Source organism: Oncorhynchus keta, chromosome 14 (assembly GCF_023373465.1).
Source record: "Oncorhynchus keta strain PuntledgeMale-10-30-2019 chromosome 14, Oket_V2, whole genome shotgun sequence".
Classification (NCBI taxonomy): domain Eukaryota; kingdom Metazoa; phylum Chordata; class Actinopteri; order Salmoniformes; family Salmonidae; genus Oncorhynchus; species Oncorhynchus keta.
Genome location: NC_068434.1, coordinates 51,873,732 through 51,889,713, shown reverse-complemented (window position 1 = coordinate 51,889,713; position 15,982 = coordinate 51,873,732). Strand labels below are relative to the sequence as shown.

At 44.1% G+C, this 15,982-nt stretch overlaps 1 protein-coding gene across 2 annotated transcripts in view; it reads right to left on the bottom strand.

The window, feature by feature from the left end:
• ogdha (oxoglutarate dehydrogenase a) overlaps positions 1-11,996 on the bottom strand; it is a 73,377-nt gene extending 61,381 nt beyond the window's left edge. For both annotated transcript variants that reach the window (XM_035786422.2, XM_035786421.2), the window contains exon 1: positions 11,878-11,996. The gene's annotated coding sequence lies outside the window, so the exon portion shown is untranslated. The remainder of the gene's footprint in view (positions 1-11,877) is intronic.
• Positions 11,997-15,982: the final 3,986 nt, after the last annotated feature.

Sequence of the window (15,982 nt, the reverse complement as noted above, 5' to 3'; positions counted from 1 at the left end):
TCAACTCCCGAGATTAGGCTCGTTGTAACCGATGTGAAATGGCAAGCTAGTTAGCGAGGTCCACGCTAATAGCGTTTAAATCGTCACTCACTCAGAGAATTGGACTGGTTGTTCCCCTTGCTCTGCAAGGGTCGCGGCTTTTGTGTAGCGATGGGTAGTGCTGCTTCGAGGGTGGCTGTTGGTACACTGGCAATACCAAAGTGCCTATACGAACATCCAATAGTGAAAGGTTAATGAAATACAAATAGTAGAGAGAAATAGCCCAACCTAAAAACTTCTCACCTGGGAATATTGAAGGCTCATGTTAAAAGGAAACACCACTTTATATATGTTCTCATGTTCTGAGCAAGGAACTTAAACGTTAGCTTTCTTACATGGCACATATTGCACTTACTTTCTTCTCCAACACTTTGTTTTTGCATTATTTAAACCAAATTGAACAGGTTTCATTATTTATTTGAGGCTAAATTGATTTTATTGATGCATTATATTAAGTTAAATAAGTGTTCATTCAGTATTGTTGTAATTGTCATTATTACAAATAAATAAAATGTAATATTTTTTTTTAAATGAAATTGGCCGATTAATCTGTATCGGGTTTTTTTTGGTCCTCCAATAATCGGTATCGGCGTTGAAAAATCATAATTGGTCGACCTCTAGTTTCCACTCTATAAATTGATGCGTTTCGGTAAAAAAGTGTTTCTTAAACATACAAACAAAAATGTCTATACCTTTCAGCTCTTTAATACTAGGGTTGGGCATCGTAACACCATCAAGGGATTTACACTATTAACAGCTTAGTACACAAGGGGGCGCCCAAAAAATGCCAACAAGCCCGTTGGGCATCTATTACCAGAATGCTAACAAAATTAGCACAATAGTGAATTTCCAAGGAGGCTGTTAGTTTGATATGCTAACGAGGGAATCCAGCGCATAAAGTTATACCTATAAGTAGAAGCTATTTAAAATGTAATTTTTTGGTGATTTTGGACATTTACAAGCGAATGTGAATGAGAGATAATATGCAAACGAACAATGATTTGACGCATTAATGGCTATCCAGCAGCATGTCTACAACCTGTGTCTTTGTGGAGTCTGGAGTTGCTGGTAAGTGAATGAGCTTACGATGGAAAAGCATTTTTTTCCTAAATTGATGCATGGCTATCACATTTCTAATGTTTAGGCCTATCAAAGAAAGCTACATTTCCTAATGTTTTGCTTAAAGTTAATCTTGCAATTTACCTGAGAAAGATTTCTCGTGTTGCCAGACTATAACAGAAAAGTAGCTACACATCATTCAGAGCCCCGTCTGCTGATAGAATGCAATTTGTGAATTGTTGTGAATTGAGTTTAGAAGTACAACTGAAGCACAAACTTAGTCTGATGCCGAGCAGAAATTGCAAACATTTAAAATCAACATTTACAAAACTCAGCAAGACAATTCTGCATTAACACGACTCCACCCCACAGGGCCGACATCCCTGTTATTTACAAGAGGACGCGACGCAGGTACAGAGGACAAAGAGACAGATGCCTGGTCAGGACCTGGAGAAGGCGAGTGGGACAGCTGCCATTACAGTCAATACTACGCGCCAACGGGCAATCATTGGACAATAAATTAGACAAGGTACGAAAACGATTATCCTACCAATGGGACATCAAAAACTAATATCCTATGTGTCACGGAATCGTGGCTGAATGACAACATGGATATTCAGCTATCAGGAGACACTGCACCGGGAAGATAGAACAGCACACTCCGGTAAGACAGGGTGGGAGGGGGGTGGTCTGTGCATATTTGTAAACAACAGCTGGTGCACGAAATCTAAGGAAGTCTCTAGATGTTGCTCGCCTGAAGTAGAGTATATTGTGATAAATTGCCTAGAGAGTGCTCAGCTATACTTTTCGTGGCTGTTTATTTACCACCACAAATAGATGCTGGCACGAAGACTGCTTATTTCCTTATACAGCTGACTGAATGCAAACAGGAAACCACTCAGAGGCAGAGCTCCTAGTGGCCGGAGACTTTAATGCAGAGGAACTTAAATCAGTTCTACCAAATTTCCATAACATGTTAAATATGCAACCAGAGGGAAAAAAATTCTAGATCACCTGTACTCCACACAGAGATGCGTACAAAGCTCTTCCACACCCTCCATTTGGTAAATCCGACCACAACTCTATCCTCTATCCTAATCCTCCCGATTCCTGCTGACAAGCAAAAATGAAAGCAGGAAGCACCCGTGACTGTCTATAAAAAAAGTGGTCAGATGAAGCAGATGCTAAACGACGGGACTGTTTTGCCATCACAGACTGGAACATGTTCCGAGATTCTTCCGAGTACACCACATCAGTCACTGGCTTTATCAATAAATGCGTCGAGGACATCGTCCCCACAGTGACTGTACGTAAATACCCCAACCAAAAGCCATGGATTACAGTTATCATTCGGACTGAGCTAAAGGGTAGAGCTGCCGCTTTCAAGGTGAAGGACTCTTACCCGGAAGCTTACAAGAAATCCTTCTATGCCCTGCGACGAACCACCAAACAGGCAAAGCGTCAATACAGGGCTAAGATTGAATCATACTACACCGGCTCCGACGCTCGTCTTGTGGCAGGGCTTGCAAACTATTACATACTACAAAGGGAAGCATAGTCGAGAGCCGCCCAGTGACACGAGCCTACCAGATGAGCTAAATCACTTCTATGCTCGATTCGAGGCAAGCATGAGCATCAGCTGTTCCGAACGACTGTGTGATCACGCTCTCCATAGCTAACGTGAGTAAGACCTTAAAACAGATCAACATACACAAGGCTGCAGGGCCAGACTACCACGACGTGTGCTCCGGGCATGTGCTGACCAAATTGCAGGTGTCTTCACTGACATTTTCAACATGTCCCTGATTGAGTCTGTAATACCAACATGTTTCAAGCAGACCACCATAGTCCCTGTGCCCAGGAACACAAAGGTAACCTGCATAAATGACTACAGACCCGTAGCACTCACGTCCGTAGCCATGAAGTGCTTTGAAAGGCTGGTAATGGCTCACATCAACACCATTATCCCAGAAACCCTAGACCGCACCCCAAATTGCATTACAGCCAAACAGATGATGCAATCTCTTTTGCACTCCATACTGCCTTTTCCCACCTTGCCAAAAGGAACACTTACGTGAGAATGCTATTCATTGACTACAGCTCAGCGTTCAACACCATAGTGCCCGCAAAGTTCATCACTAAGCTAAGGATCCTGGGACTAAACACCTCCCTCTGCAACTGCAACTGGATCCTGGACTTCCTGACGGACCAACCCCAGGTGGTGAGGGTAGGTAGCAACACATCTGCCACGCTGATCCTCAACACTGGAGCGTGCTCAGTCCCCTTCTGTACTCCCTGTTCACCCACGACTGCATGGCCAGGGACAACCAACACCATCAAGTTAGCAGACGACACAGCAGTGGTAGGCCTAATCACCGACAATGAGACAACCTATAGGGAGGAAGTCAGAGACCTGGCCGGGTGGTGCCAGAATAACAACCTATCCCTCAATGTAACCAAGACTAAGGAGAGGATTGAAGACTACAGGAAAAGGAGGACCGAGCACACCCCCATTCTCATCAACGGGGCTGTAGTGGAGCAGGTTGACAGCTTCATGTTCCTTGGTGTCCACATCAACAACAAACTAGAATGATCAAAAAATACCAAGACAGTCGTGAAGAGGGCACGACAAAGCCTATTCCCCTCAGGAAAATAAAAAGATTTGGCATGGGACTTGAGATCCTCAAAACGTTTTACAGCTGCAACATCGAGAGCATGTTGCATCACTGCCTGGTATGGCAATTGCTCAGCCTCTGACCGCAAGGCACTATAGAGGGTAGTGCGTACGGCCCAGTGCGTCACTGGGGCTAAGCTGCCTGCCATCCAAGACCTCTACACCAGGCGGTGTCAGGGGAAGGCCCTATAAAAACCCAGCCATAGACTGTTCTCTACTACCGCATGGCAAGCGGTACCGGAATGCCAAGTCTAGGACAAAAAGGCTTCTCAACAGTTTTTACCCCCAAGTCATAAGACTCCTGAACAGGTAATCAAATGGCTACCTGGACTATTTGCATTGTGTTCACTGTAAGGTCTACCCGTTGTACTCGGCGCACGTGACAAATAGACATTGATAAGTTTAACTTGATATACATGGAGACTTGATCAAGCTAGACCGATTGACTACCTCCTTGTCTGAATCAAAATGTTTTAAAAAAGTATTGATAGGAGAGCATGCAATCTGATCATCATCTAATTGGCCTTCACATAACTCACAAGAAATTCCGTGCGGACGGGGATATCGGACATTTAAAGAAAGTCTACTGGAGGACAATTTATTCTTAACTAGGACAAAATCATTTATAACTGCATTTTTTTCAGTACAATATAAACTCAGCAAAAAATAAATGTCCCCTTTTCAGGACCGTGTCTTTCAAAGATAGTTTGTAAACATTCAAATAACTTTACAGATCTTCATTGCAAAGGGTTTTAAAACACTGTTTCCCATGCTTGTTCAATGAACCATAAACAATTAATGAACATGCACCTGTGGAACGGTCATTAAGACACCAACAGCTTACAGACTGTAGGCAATTAAGGTCTCAGTTATGAAAACATATGACACTAAAAGAGGCCTTTCTACTGTGCTCAGATCAGTGCTCAGATTGTCCACAATAGGCTGAGAGAGGCTGGACTGAGGGCTTGTAGGCCTGTTGTAAGGCAGGTCTTCACCAGACATCACCGGCAACAACGTCACCTATGGGATCAAACGCCAGACAAGACAGGCAAAAAGCACTTCACTGATGAGTTGTGGTTTTGTCTCGCCAGGGGTGATAGCCAGATTCGCGTTTATCATCGAAGGAATGAGCGTTACACCGAGGCCTGTACTCTGGAGCGGGATCGATTTGGAGGTGGAGGGTCTGTCATGGTCTGGGGTAGTGTGTCACAGCACCATTGGACTGATCTTGTTGTCATTGCAGGCAATCTCAACACTGTGCATTACAGGGAAGACATTCTCCTTCCTCATGTGGTACACTTCCTGCAGGCTCATCCTGACATGACCCTCCAGCATGACAATGCCACCAGCCATACTGCTCGTTCTGTGCGTGATTTCCTGCAAGACAGGAATGACAGTGTTCCGCCATGGCCAGTGAAGAGTCCGGATCTCAATCCCATTGAGCACGTCTGGGACCTGTTGGATCGGAGCGTGAGGGCTAGGGCCATTCCCCCCAGAAATATACGGGAACTTGCACATGCCTTGGTGGAAGAGTGGCGTAACATCTCACAGCAAGAACTGGCAAATCTGGTGCGATCCTTGAGGAGATGCACTGCAGTACTTAATGCAGCTGGTGGCCACACCAGATACTGACTGTTACCCCCCTTTGTTCAGGGACACATTACATTTCAGTTTGTCACATGTCTGTGCAACTTGTTAAATTGATATCTCAGTTGTTGAATCTTATGTTCATACAAATACTTACACATGATAAATTTGCTGAAAATAAATGCAGTTGACAGTGAGAGGATGTTACTTTTTGTTGCTGAGTTTAGGTTCAGCAAATCCCCTTGTTTGGGGGTACCTCTAAATGTACCTTCAGAGATCATTCAATTCAATATTCATCATATTACGTATTGGATCTTTAAAAAATACAACTTTTGCATTACCCTGCAGTTTACCTATAAAATGGTGAAGTAGACATACTTGGTATTCTTATCACAAAATATATAAATGAGCGCTCCACAATGAATTTCAATAAACAAGATCCTGCAACCATGGAGAGTTAAATACCTGTCTATTTATGGAAAAATTACACAGATTAACTCCTTAGTCATATCATAACTCGGATTACTCACTTATGGCGCTGCCTAATCCTGATGATTCGTTTTCCAATCACACGAGTAAAAAATATTTCGCTTCAACTGAGATGCTAAACCAGACAAGAGCGTGTCTATCTATAATGAATATGAAATGGGTGGGTTGAGATTATTAAATATAAAAGCAATAAACCTCAAAGCTTCACTTATACAAAAGTTTTACTTGAACCCAAAATGGTTCTCAAGTAGATAACTGAGAGAAATAATCCATTGTTTAAAAATTGCCCTTTCGTGCCACTTACCACGTCTCATTTTCGATTAATTGAAAATGAAACCTTTACAAAATCTCTCCTTTTCAAACAAGCATTGAAGAGCTGGTTACAATTTCACCCCCCTGAAAAGATAACAAATATTATAGTTGAACTGAAATGTGATGGTTGAAAAAAAACTATTTATGGAAAAGATGTTTGAAAAAACTGTTCTGTTTTTAAACGATATTGTAAATTGGAATGGTAGAGTTGTCTTTTATGGAGTTACCGGAATTGTATGTGAAGGTCGGCTCAATCCAAGATAATCAATTGATTAGAGGATTACTCGAAACATGGAGGAATTCGTGGCAGTGGGAGGATGTAGGGAACTGGTCTGTGTGTCCAATTCAAGGATCAAAACTGGCGGAAGAATACAAATAGCATAAATAGGACGGTTGAGGTGCAACACTAATAAAAATGATATTTTTATAACAAATGCACTTTCTCCAGCGGTGGAAAGCGGTCGGAGTTTCTCTGTTATTTGAGCGGTTCTTGCTATAATATGGACTTGGTCTTTAATCAAATTGGGCTCTCTTCTGTATTCCACCCCTACCCTACAACACAACTGATTGGCCCAACCACAATAAGGAAAGAAATTCCACAAATAACATTTAATAGAGAAATCAAAACAATGAAATGACATACGAATGAATCATGTAGTAATCAAAAAAAAAAAAAAGTGTTAAACAAATTAAAATATATTTTATTTGTGATTCTTTCAAGTAGCCACCCTTTGCCTTGATGACAGCTTAGCACACACTTGGCATTCTCTCAACCAGCCTCATGAAGTAGTCACCTGGAATGCATTTCAATTAACAAGTGTGCCTTGTTAAAAGTTAATTTGTGGAATTTCTTTCCTTCTTAATGCGTTTGAGCCCATCCGTTGTGTTGTGACAAAGTAGGGTTGGTATACAGAAGATGGTGCTATTTGGTAAAAGACCAAGTCCATGTTATGGCAGGAACAGCTCAAATAAGCAAAGAGGAATGACAGTCCATCATTACTTTGAGGCATGGTCAGTCAATGTGAAAGATGTCAAGAACTTTGAAAGTTTCTTCAAGTGCAGTCGCAAAAGCCATCAAACGCTAGCTATTATGAAACTGGGTCTCATGATGAAACTGGACCGCCACAGAAAAGACCCAGAGTTACCTCTGCTGCAGAGGATCAGGTCATTAGAGTTACCAGCCTCAGCCATTGCAACCCAAATAAATGCTTCAGAGTTCAACTAACAGACACATCTCAACATCAACTGTTCAGGGAGAATCTGTTCTTTGGTCTGATGATTCCAAATTTGAGATTTTTGGTTCCAACCGCCGTGTCTTTGTGAGATGCACCGTAGCTGAACAGGTGATCTTCGCATGTGTGGTTCCAACCATGAAGCATGGAGGAGGTGGTGTAATGGTGACACTGATTTATTTAGAATTCAAGGCACACTTAACCAGCCTGGATACCACAGCGATACGCCATCCTATCTGGTTTTTGCACTTGGTGGGACTATCATTTGGTTTTCAACAGGACAATGACCCGAAATACACCCCGAGGCTGTGTTAGGGCTATTTGACCAAGAAGAGTGATGGAGTGCTGCATCAGATGACCTGGTCTTCACAATCACCTGACCTCAAACCAATTGAGATGGTTTGGGATGAGTTGGACTGCAGAGGGAAGGAAAAGCAGCCAACAAGTGCTCAGCATGTGTGGGAACTCCTTCAAGACGGATGAAAACTGACTTCCTCATAAAGCTGGTTGAGAGGATGCCAAGAGTGTGCAAAGCTGTCAAGGCAAAGGGTGGCTACTTTGAAAACACTAAAATATATTTAGACGTGTTAAACACTTATGGGTTACTACAGGGATCCATGTGTTATTTCATAGTTTTGATGTCTTCACTATTATTCTACAATGTAAAAAATTGTTTAAAAAAAACAAACTCTTGAATGAACAGTTGTCTAAACTTTTGACTGCTATTGTATATTCATGTACTATTATAGACAATTGTATGCTGCTTTTGTTGTTAAGGGGAGTGAGGTGTTTCCACAAGTATAGGGTATAAAAGGATGTATCTGTTCCATTTGTATTTCTTTATATGTCCAATAAAAATATTAGGGATGCACGATAAAAATCGGTGAACATATTGGAATTGGCCGATAATAGCTAAAAATGCCAAAATCGGTATCGGCCGATGTTAAAAACAGATGTCCCAGCTGCCATGTGTATAACGTTGGTACATGACGTAATAACAGCACGTAAAATGTTGCATTGCATATGCAACACAGCATTCCTAACCAAGTCCACACAATGTCTGCTGTGTGGATCGAGCAGTCATTTGAAAAATAACATTTCAGCAAGACAACTCAAAGGCGAAATCCATTAAAGCCAACATAATGGAATTCATGCCCTTGACAATCGATCGTTCTCTGTCGTAGGTGATGTTGGTTTTCGCCAACTAGTCGAGCACCGGTACACACTACCAACTGGGCTATTTTTCAGATGTTGCCCTACCGGAGTTACACAGTAACAGTGTCACTGCTATTAGCTTCACAACATATATCCTACGGAACGCTGTTTGCGTCTTTGTGTGTCAAAAAAAATAAAGTAGCACTGTCAAAGTGGTGCAAAAACATCTGCAAACAAGCAAACACCGCCCACAAACCGCGTTGGTAATAAAGCATAATTTGTTCGACCGCAACTTCTGGGGTAGATATTTTTAGCTTGGTACCTAGCTAACACCAACACAACCAGCCTGAAAACAATGATCTAAAGAAACTGCAGTAATTTTCATTATTCTTAGCAATGATTTAGGAATCCCTGTGAGTAACTATTAGCTAGGTTGCCACTTATCGCTCACCTATTGAAATTTAACTTCAGTTCATGAAAATAAATAGCTGGCGGGCTACTTAACCCTGTTGCCCAAAGCTAATGTTATAAACAGCCAGCGAGCTTCATCTGGCTTACTGAGGGTCAATGAACCGAGTTAAGTGTTGTGAAGCTAGCCACAATGAGGAATTTGCGGTTAGCCTTCAAATGCAATTCTTGAGGTGGAGTAACTCTGCAAGATCACAGTCAAACCTGTTTTTTATTTTCTTTATGGGGGCATGTTTGTTAACAATACCACTGAAAATATAAAGGTCCAAGCTGATCATATACCATTTAACAGAGGCCAGTTCATGAAGGAAGGCTTGCTCATTAAAGTTTGACAAATCAGAACAGGTTGTTTCACTGAGCAGCCATTACAAACACAGGCTGTAAAACAGTGATCACTAAAGTCATTACAGAAAACACCAGACTGATTATTTGTGAGGATAACAGAGGTGAGTAGCCTTTTCTGAGTGTTTAGAGTCAACCAGTGCTCCAACCAGTGCTCCCGCACATTGGCTAACCGGGCTATCGGCAGTGTCCCACCACCCGCCAACCCCTCTTTTTACGCTACTGCTACTCTCTGTTCATCATATATGCATAGTCACATTAACCATACCTACATGCACATACTACCTCAATAAGCCTGACTAACCGGTGTCTGTATGTAGCCTTGCTACTGTTATTTTCAAATGTCTTTTTACTGTTGTTTTATTTCTTTACTTACACCCACACCCACCTTTTTGTCGCACATTTGGTTAGAGCCTGTAAGCATTTCACTGTAAGGTCTACACCTGTTTTATTCAGCACACGCGACAAATAAACTTTGATTTGATTGGTAATAATCTGAGAAATATTCAGGGAGTCCCATTGCTTTAAGACTTGGTCAGGTGGTTTAAGCATGTCCCAGTTTAAGTCACCAAGCAGGACAAATTCAGACTTCGTGTAAGGGGCCAGGATAGAGCTTTAGGGCAGATAGAGTACAGGCCAGTGCTGATGGAGGACGATAAGCACCCAGCAACAGATAAGTTATTTGAAAGTTTAATGCATAAAACCAGCTAATCACATTTTTAGTGTACAGACTTGGTTGAGACAACCGAGCACTGAAGGTGATCCTTGGTAAAGATTGCCACTCCCCAAACATTTGGAAGATCTGTCTTGCCGAAAAAGGTTATAACGTCAGAAAGGTTAACGTCAGTATTCAAAACACTCGTCTCAGTAATGACCAACACATCTGGATTGGAGCTGTGAACACACTTTCAATTGATCTATTTTAAGTAATAAGCTTCTAGTGTTAACGTGCAGGCCCAAAATGAAAAACATACGGAACATAGTGTAATACAAATGGGCTAAATAACAATGGGATTTAAAATGTATAATAATAGCAATATTATTATAAATTATGTTTTGTTATTTTAATTACTGTTAACATAACTCCAGTAATCTGTCATTTTAATGCTGTTAAAAAAATATGTCAATGTTATAATATTATTTGTGCTATTATGACTATTCACTATGATATTGTTAAACATTTCAAGTCTGCTAACATTTCCTAATAAAATGTTACGTCGGCCATTTGTATATATTTTTTAATCATCTTTGCGTGACTTATATTTTGAAGGGAAATCGCCAAGGTCAGCGCTTTATTCTTGCAAGGTCTTGCTATGACCTCTGAGAAGCCAGCAAGAATAAGCAAGTGTAGAATGACGCCTACGCAGAGTCCCTACTTCCGTTTTTCAGTGGAAACGGAAGTTGTAAAATACTTAGAGATATTAGAGAAATGAGATAGATATCACATTGGATGACAGGAGAAACATAACGCCTCAGCTAGCAGACTGTTGATCAATCGCGTTCACATTGTCATGCTGCGTCACTTGTTGATAAGAACATCGTCACGCACTCACTTCTCAAAGTCAGGCTATGGATCAAGAAACCTGCCCATTTTTCTCAAAAGTAGGTAATGTCACGTCCAATTGACTGCCATTCCCTCCTTGAACAAGAGCTCGCCAAGTCTCGGAATCTCCCAGAATGCACCACTCAGCCCGTGGCCGACGCATGGGCAAAGTAGACAACGGGGCGGGGGCTTGTATGATTAAAATTAAGTTTCCCTATCTCCTCAAATGTATCTCTGACAGCAACCCTGAAAACCGGATGTTAGCGCTTTTGTGGAGCCGCATAGGTTACCATACTTCAAACATTCTCCACTCCCCTTCATCGCCCAATGCGAACCCGCCCAAGTTCTTTTCTGAGGAGCCTACTGGTTCTCTAAACGAAATCCCGGTTAAAAATAGGACCAGACCATGTACCAGTCGTCCTGCAAAACGTCAATCACTTTATCCTTTAGACGTTGGTTTCCAAAAATATTTCTAGCTAACAAGCTAGAAACTGCTTTATTCTCACAACTGTTGGTCTGTAACTTCATATGAGTTATATAGTCTACTAGATAACTTGACTAAGCTATTAAACAAAGAGGAAGGACCTGCTTCAATTACATTCTCACTCACACCAGATAGCTAGCTTGCTAACTATCCAGCTACTACGCTAGCTAACCAACGTCGTTACCTAGCAAGGTTGTAGCCACTAACTATTAACGTTAGTTATCTACTATGACTGACCACAAAACATAACGTGTGAATGTTTCTAATTAAAAGATCCAACATTTTCCAATTGTAAAAAAATATGACTTTGCTAGGCTCTTTTGATTCGCTAGTTTAGCTAACGTTAGCTAGCCAACTCCTCGAGAAACGCTAACGTTAGTTAAGCTAACGTACTTTATGGCAATGACTGCCGGGCCGACAATGTTCCTCTTTCAAGCAACAAAAGCACTTAATTCAAATATCCAGACGTTTAAAGATTTAAATCACGGCTCACCAAGTCTGTTCTGCCGCGTTGCCCTCTGTCTTAATGGAAATGACAGCGAGTAGCCACACCAAAAGCAACTGCGGTGTGAGAGTCGAGACACCTATGTGAAGCTAGCCACAATGAGGATTGGCCACAGTTGTACAATTTGCGGTTTGCCTTCAAAATAAAAGTTCCTCAAAGAAAGTGATGCAAATGATTAGAAAAAGTGGAATCATTCCATATTTGGACTAGAATATGCTGAACAAGGTTGGAGTGTTATATAAATTCAACAAAATATAATTAGTTAATTTGACAAAAGAAATCACACTGTGGCTGTGACTTCAGATTTGCATTGTGGGCATACTATTTCATTTACATTACATTTACATTTAAGTCATTTAGCAGACGCTCTTATCCAGAGCGACTTACAAATTGGTGCATACACCTTATGACATCCAGTGGAACAGCCACTTGCATCTAAATCTTTTTTTTTTTTTGGGGGGGGGGGGGTGAGAAGGATTACTTACCCTTACTTACCCTATCCTAGGTATTCCTTGAAGAGGTGGGGTTTCAGGTGTCTCCGGAAGGTGGTGATTGACTCCGCTGTCCTGGCGTCGTGAGGGAGTTTGTTCCACCATTGGGGGGCCAGAGCAGCGAACAGTTTTGACTGGGCTGAGCGGGAACTGTACTTCCTCAGTGGTAGGGAGGCGAGCAGGCCAGAGGTGGATGAACGCAGTGCCCTTGTTTGGGTGTAGGGCCTGATCAGAGCCTGGAGGTACTGAGGTGCCGTTCCCCTCACAGCTCCGTAGGCAAGCACCATGGTCTTGTAGCGGATGCGAGCTTCAACTGGAAGCCAGTGGAGAGAGCGGAGGAGCGGGGTGACGTGAGAGAACTTGGGAAGGTTGAACACCAGACGGGCTGCGGCGTTCTGGATGAGTTGTAGGGGTTTAATGGCACAACAGCGAGTTGCAGTAATCCAGACGGGAGATGACAAGTGCCTGGATTAGGACCTGCGCCACTTCCTGTGTGAGGCAGGGTCGTACTCTGCGGATGTTGTAGAGCATGAACCTACAGGAACGGGCCACCGCCTTGATGTTAGTTGAGAACGACAGGGTGTTGTCCAGGATCACGCCAAGGTTCTTAGCGCTCTGGGAGGAGGACACAATGGAGTTGTCAACCGTGATGGCGAGATCATGAAACGGGCAGTCCTTCCCCGGGAGGAAGAGCAGCTCCGTCTTGCCGAGGTTCAGCTTGAGGTGGTGATCCGTCATCCACACTGATATGTCTGCCAGACATGCAGAGATGCGATTCGCCACCTGGTCATCAGAAGGGGGAAAGGAGAAGATTAATTGTGTGTCGTCTGCATAGCAATGATAGGAGAGACCATGTGAGGTTATGACAGAGCCAAGTGACTTGGTGTATAGCGAGAATAGGAGAGGGCCTAGAACAGAGCCCTGGGGGACACCAGTGGTGAGAGCGCGTGGTGAGGAGACAGATTCTCGCCACGCCACCTGGTAGGAGCGACCTGTCAGGTAGGACGCAATCCAAGCGTGGGCCGCGCCGGAGATGCCCAACTCGGAGAGGGTGGAGAGGAGGATCTGATGGTTCACAGTATCGAAGGCAGCCGATAGGTCTAGAAGGATGAGAGCAGAGGAGAGAGAGTTAGCTTTCGCAGTGCAGAGCGCCTCCGTGATACAGAGAAGAGCAGTCTCAGTTGAATGACTAGTCTTGAAACCTGACTGATTTGGATCAAGAAGGTCATTCAGAGAGAGATATAGCGGGAGAGCTGGCCAAGGACGGCACGTTCAAGAGTTTTGGAGAGAAAAGAAAGAAGGGATACTGGTCTGTAGTTGTTGACATCGGAGGGATTGAGTGTAGGTTTTTTCAGAAGGGGTGCAACTCTCGCTCTCTTGAGGACGGAACGGACGTAGCCAGCGGTCAGGGATGAGTTGATGAGCGAGGTGAGGTAGGGGAGAAGGTCTCCGGAAATGGTCTGGAGAAGAGAGGAGGGGATAGGGTCAAGCGGGCAGGTTGTTGGGCGGCCAGCCGTCACAAGACGCGAGATTTCATCTGGAGAGAGAGGGAGAAAGAGGTCAGAACACAGGGTAGGGCAGTGTGAGCAGAACCAGCGGTGCCGTTTGACTTAGCAAACGAGGATCGGATGTCGTCGACCTTCTTTTCAAAATGGTTGACGAAGTCATCTGCAGAGAGGGAGGAGGGGGGGGGAGGGGGAGGAGGATTCAGGAGTGAGGAGAAGGTGGCAAAGAGCTTCCTAGGGTTAGAGGCAGATGCTTGGAATTTAGAGTGGTAGAAAATGGCTTTAGCAGCAGAGACAGAGGAGGAGAATGTAGAGAGGAGGGAGTGAAAGGATGCCAGGTCCGCAGGGAGGCGAGTTTTCCTAATTTCCGCTCGGCTGCCCGGAGCCCTGTTCTGTGAGCTCGCAATGAGTCGTCGAGCCACGGGGCGGGAGGGGAGGACCGCGCCGGCCTGGAGGATAGGGGACATAGAGAGTCAAAGGATGCAAAAAGGGAGGAGAGGAGGGTTGAGGAGGCAGAATCAGGAGATAGGTTGGAGAAGGTATGAGCAGAGGGAAGAGATGATAGGATGGAAGAGGAGAGAGTAGCGGGGGAGAGAGAGCGAAGGTTGGGACGGCGCGATACCATCCGAGTAGGGGCCGTGCGGGAGGTGTTAGATGACAGCGAGAGGGAAAAGGATACAAGGTAGTGGTCGGAGACTTGGAGGGAGTTGCAATGAGGTTAGTGGAAGAACAGCATCTAGTAAAGATGAGGTCGAGCGTATTGCCTGCCTTGTGAGTAGGGGGGAAGGTGAGAGGGTGAGGTCAAAAGAGGAGAGGAGTGGAAAGAAGGAGTCAGAGAGGAATGAGTCAAAGGTAGACGTGGGGAGGTTAAAGTCGCCCAGCACTGTGAGAGGTGAGCCGTCCTCAGGAAAGGAGCTTATCAAGGTATCAAGCTCATTGATGAACTCTCCGAGGGAACCTGGAGGGCGATAAATGATAAGGATGTTAAGCTTGAAAGGGCTGGTAACTGTGACAGCATGGAATTCAAAGGAGGCGATAGACAGATGGGTGAGGGGAGAAAGAGAGAATGACCACTTGGGAGAGATGAGGATCCCAGTGCCACCACCCCGCTGACCAGAAGCTCTCGGGGTGTGCGAGAACACGTGGGCGGACGAAGAGAGAGCAGTAGGAGTAGCAGTGTTGTCTGTGGTGATCCATGTTTCCGTCAGTGCCAAGAAGTCGAGGGACTGGAGGGAGGCATAGGCTGAGATGAACTCTGCCTTGTTGGCCGCAGAACGGCAGTTCCAGAGGCTACCGGAGACCTGGAACTCCACATGGGTCGTGCGCGCTGGGACCACCAGATTAGGGTGGTCGCGGCCACGCGGTGTGGAGCGTTTGTATGGTCTGTGCAGAGAGGAGAGAACAGGGATAGACAGACACATAGTTGACAGGCTACAGAAGAGGCTACGCTAATGCAAAGGAGATTGGAATGACAAGTGGACTACACGTCTCGAATGTTCAGAAAGTTAAGCTTACGTAGCAAGAATCTTATTGACTAAAATGATTAAAATGATACAGTACTGCTGAAGTAGGCTAGCTGGCAGTAGCTGCGTTGTTGACACTACACTAATCAAGTCGTTCCGTTGAGTGTAATAGTTTCTGCAGTGCTGCTATTCGGGGCTAGCTGGCTAGCTAGCAGTGTTGTTTACGTTACGTTGCGTTAAAAGAACGACAATAGCTGGCTAGCTAACCTAGAAAATCGCTCTAGACTACACAATTATCTTTGATACAAAGACGGCTATGTAGCTAGCTATGTAGCTAGCTACGATCAAACAAATCAAACCGTTGTACTGTAATGAAATGAAATGAAAATGTGATACTACCTGTGACTGCGACCGGGTTGTTGAGTGCTATTCAGTAGACGTTGGCTAGCTGTTAGCTGTTAGCTGTTGGCTAGCTAGCAGAGTCTCCTACGTTAAGGACGACAAATAGCTGGCTAGCGAACCTCGGTAAATGTGTTATGCTATGAGACGCACGGTGTCCCCAGTACGCAGGCATAGCCCGGTGTGCTACATCGCAGCGCCTCGTATCGGCCGGGCTAGAGTGGGCATCGAGCCA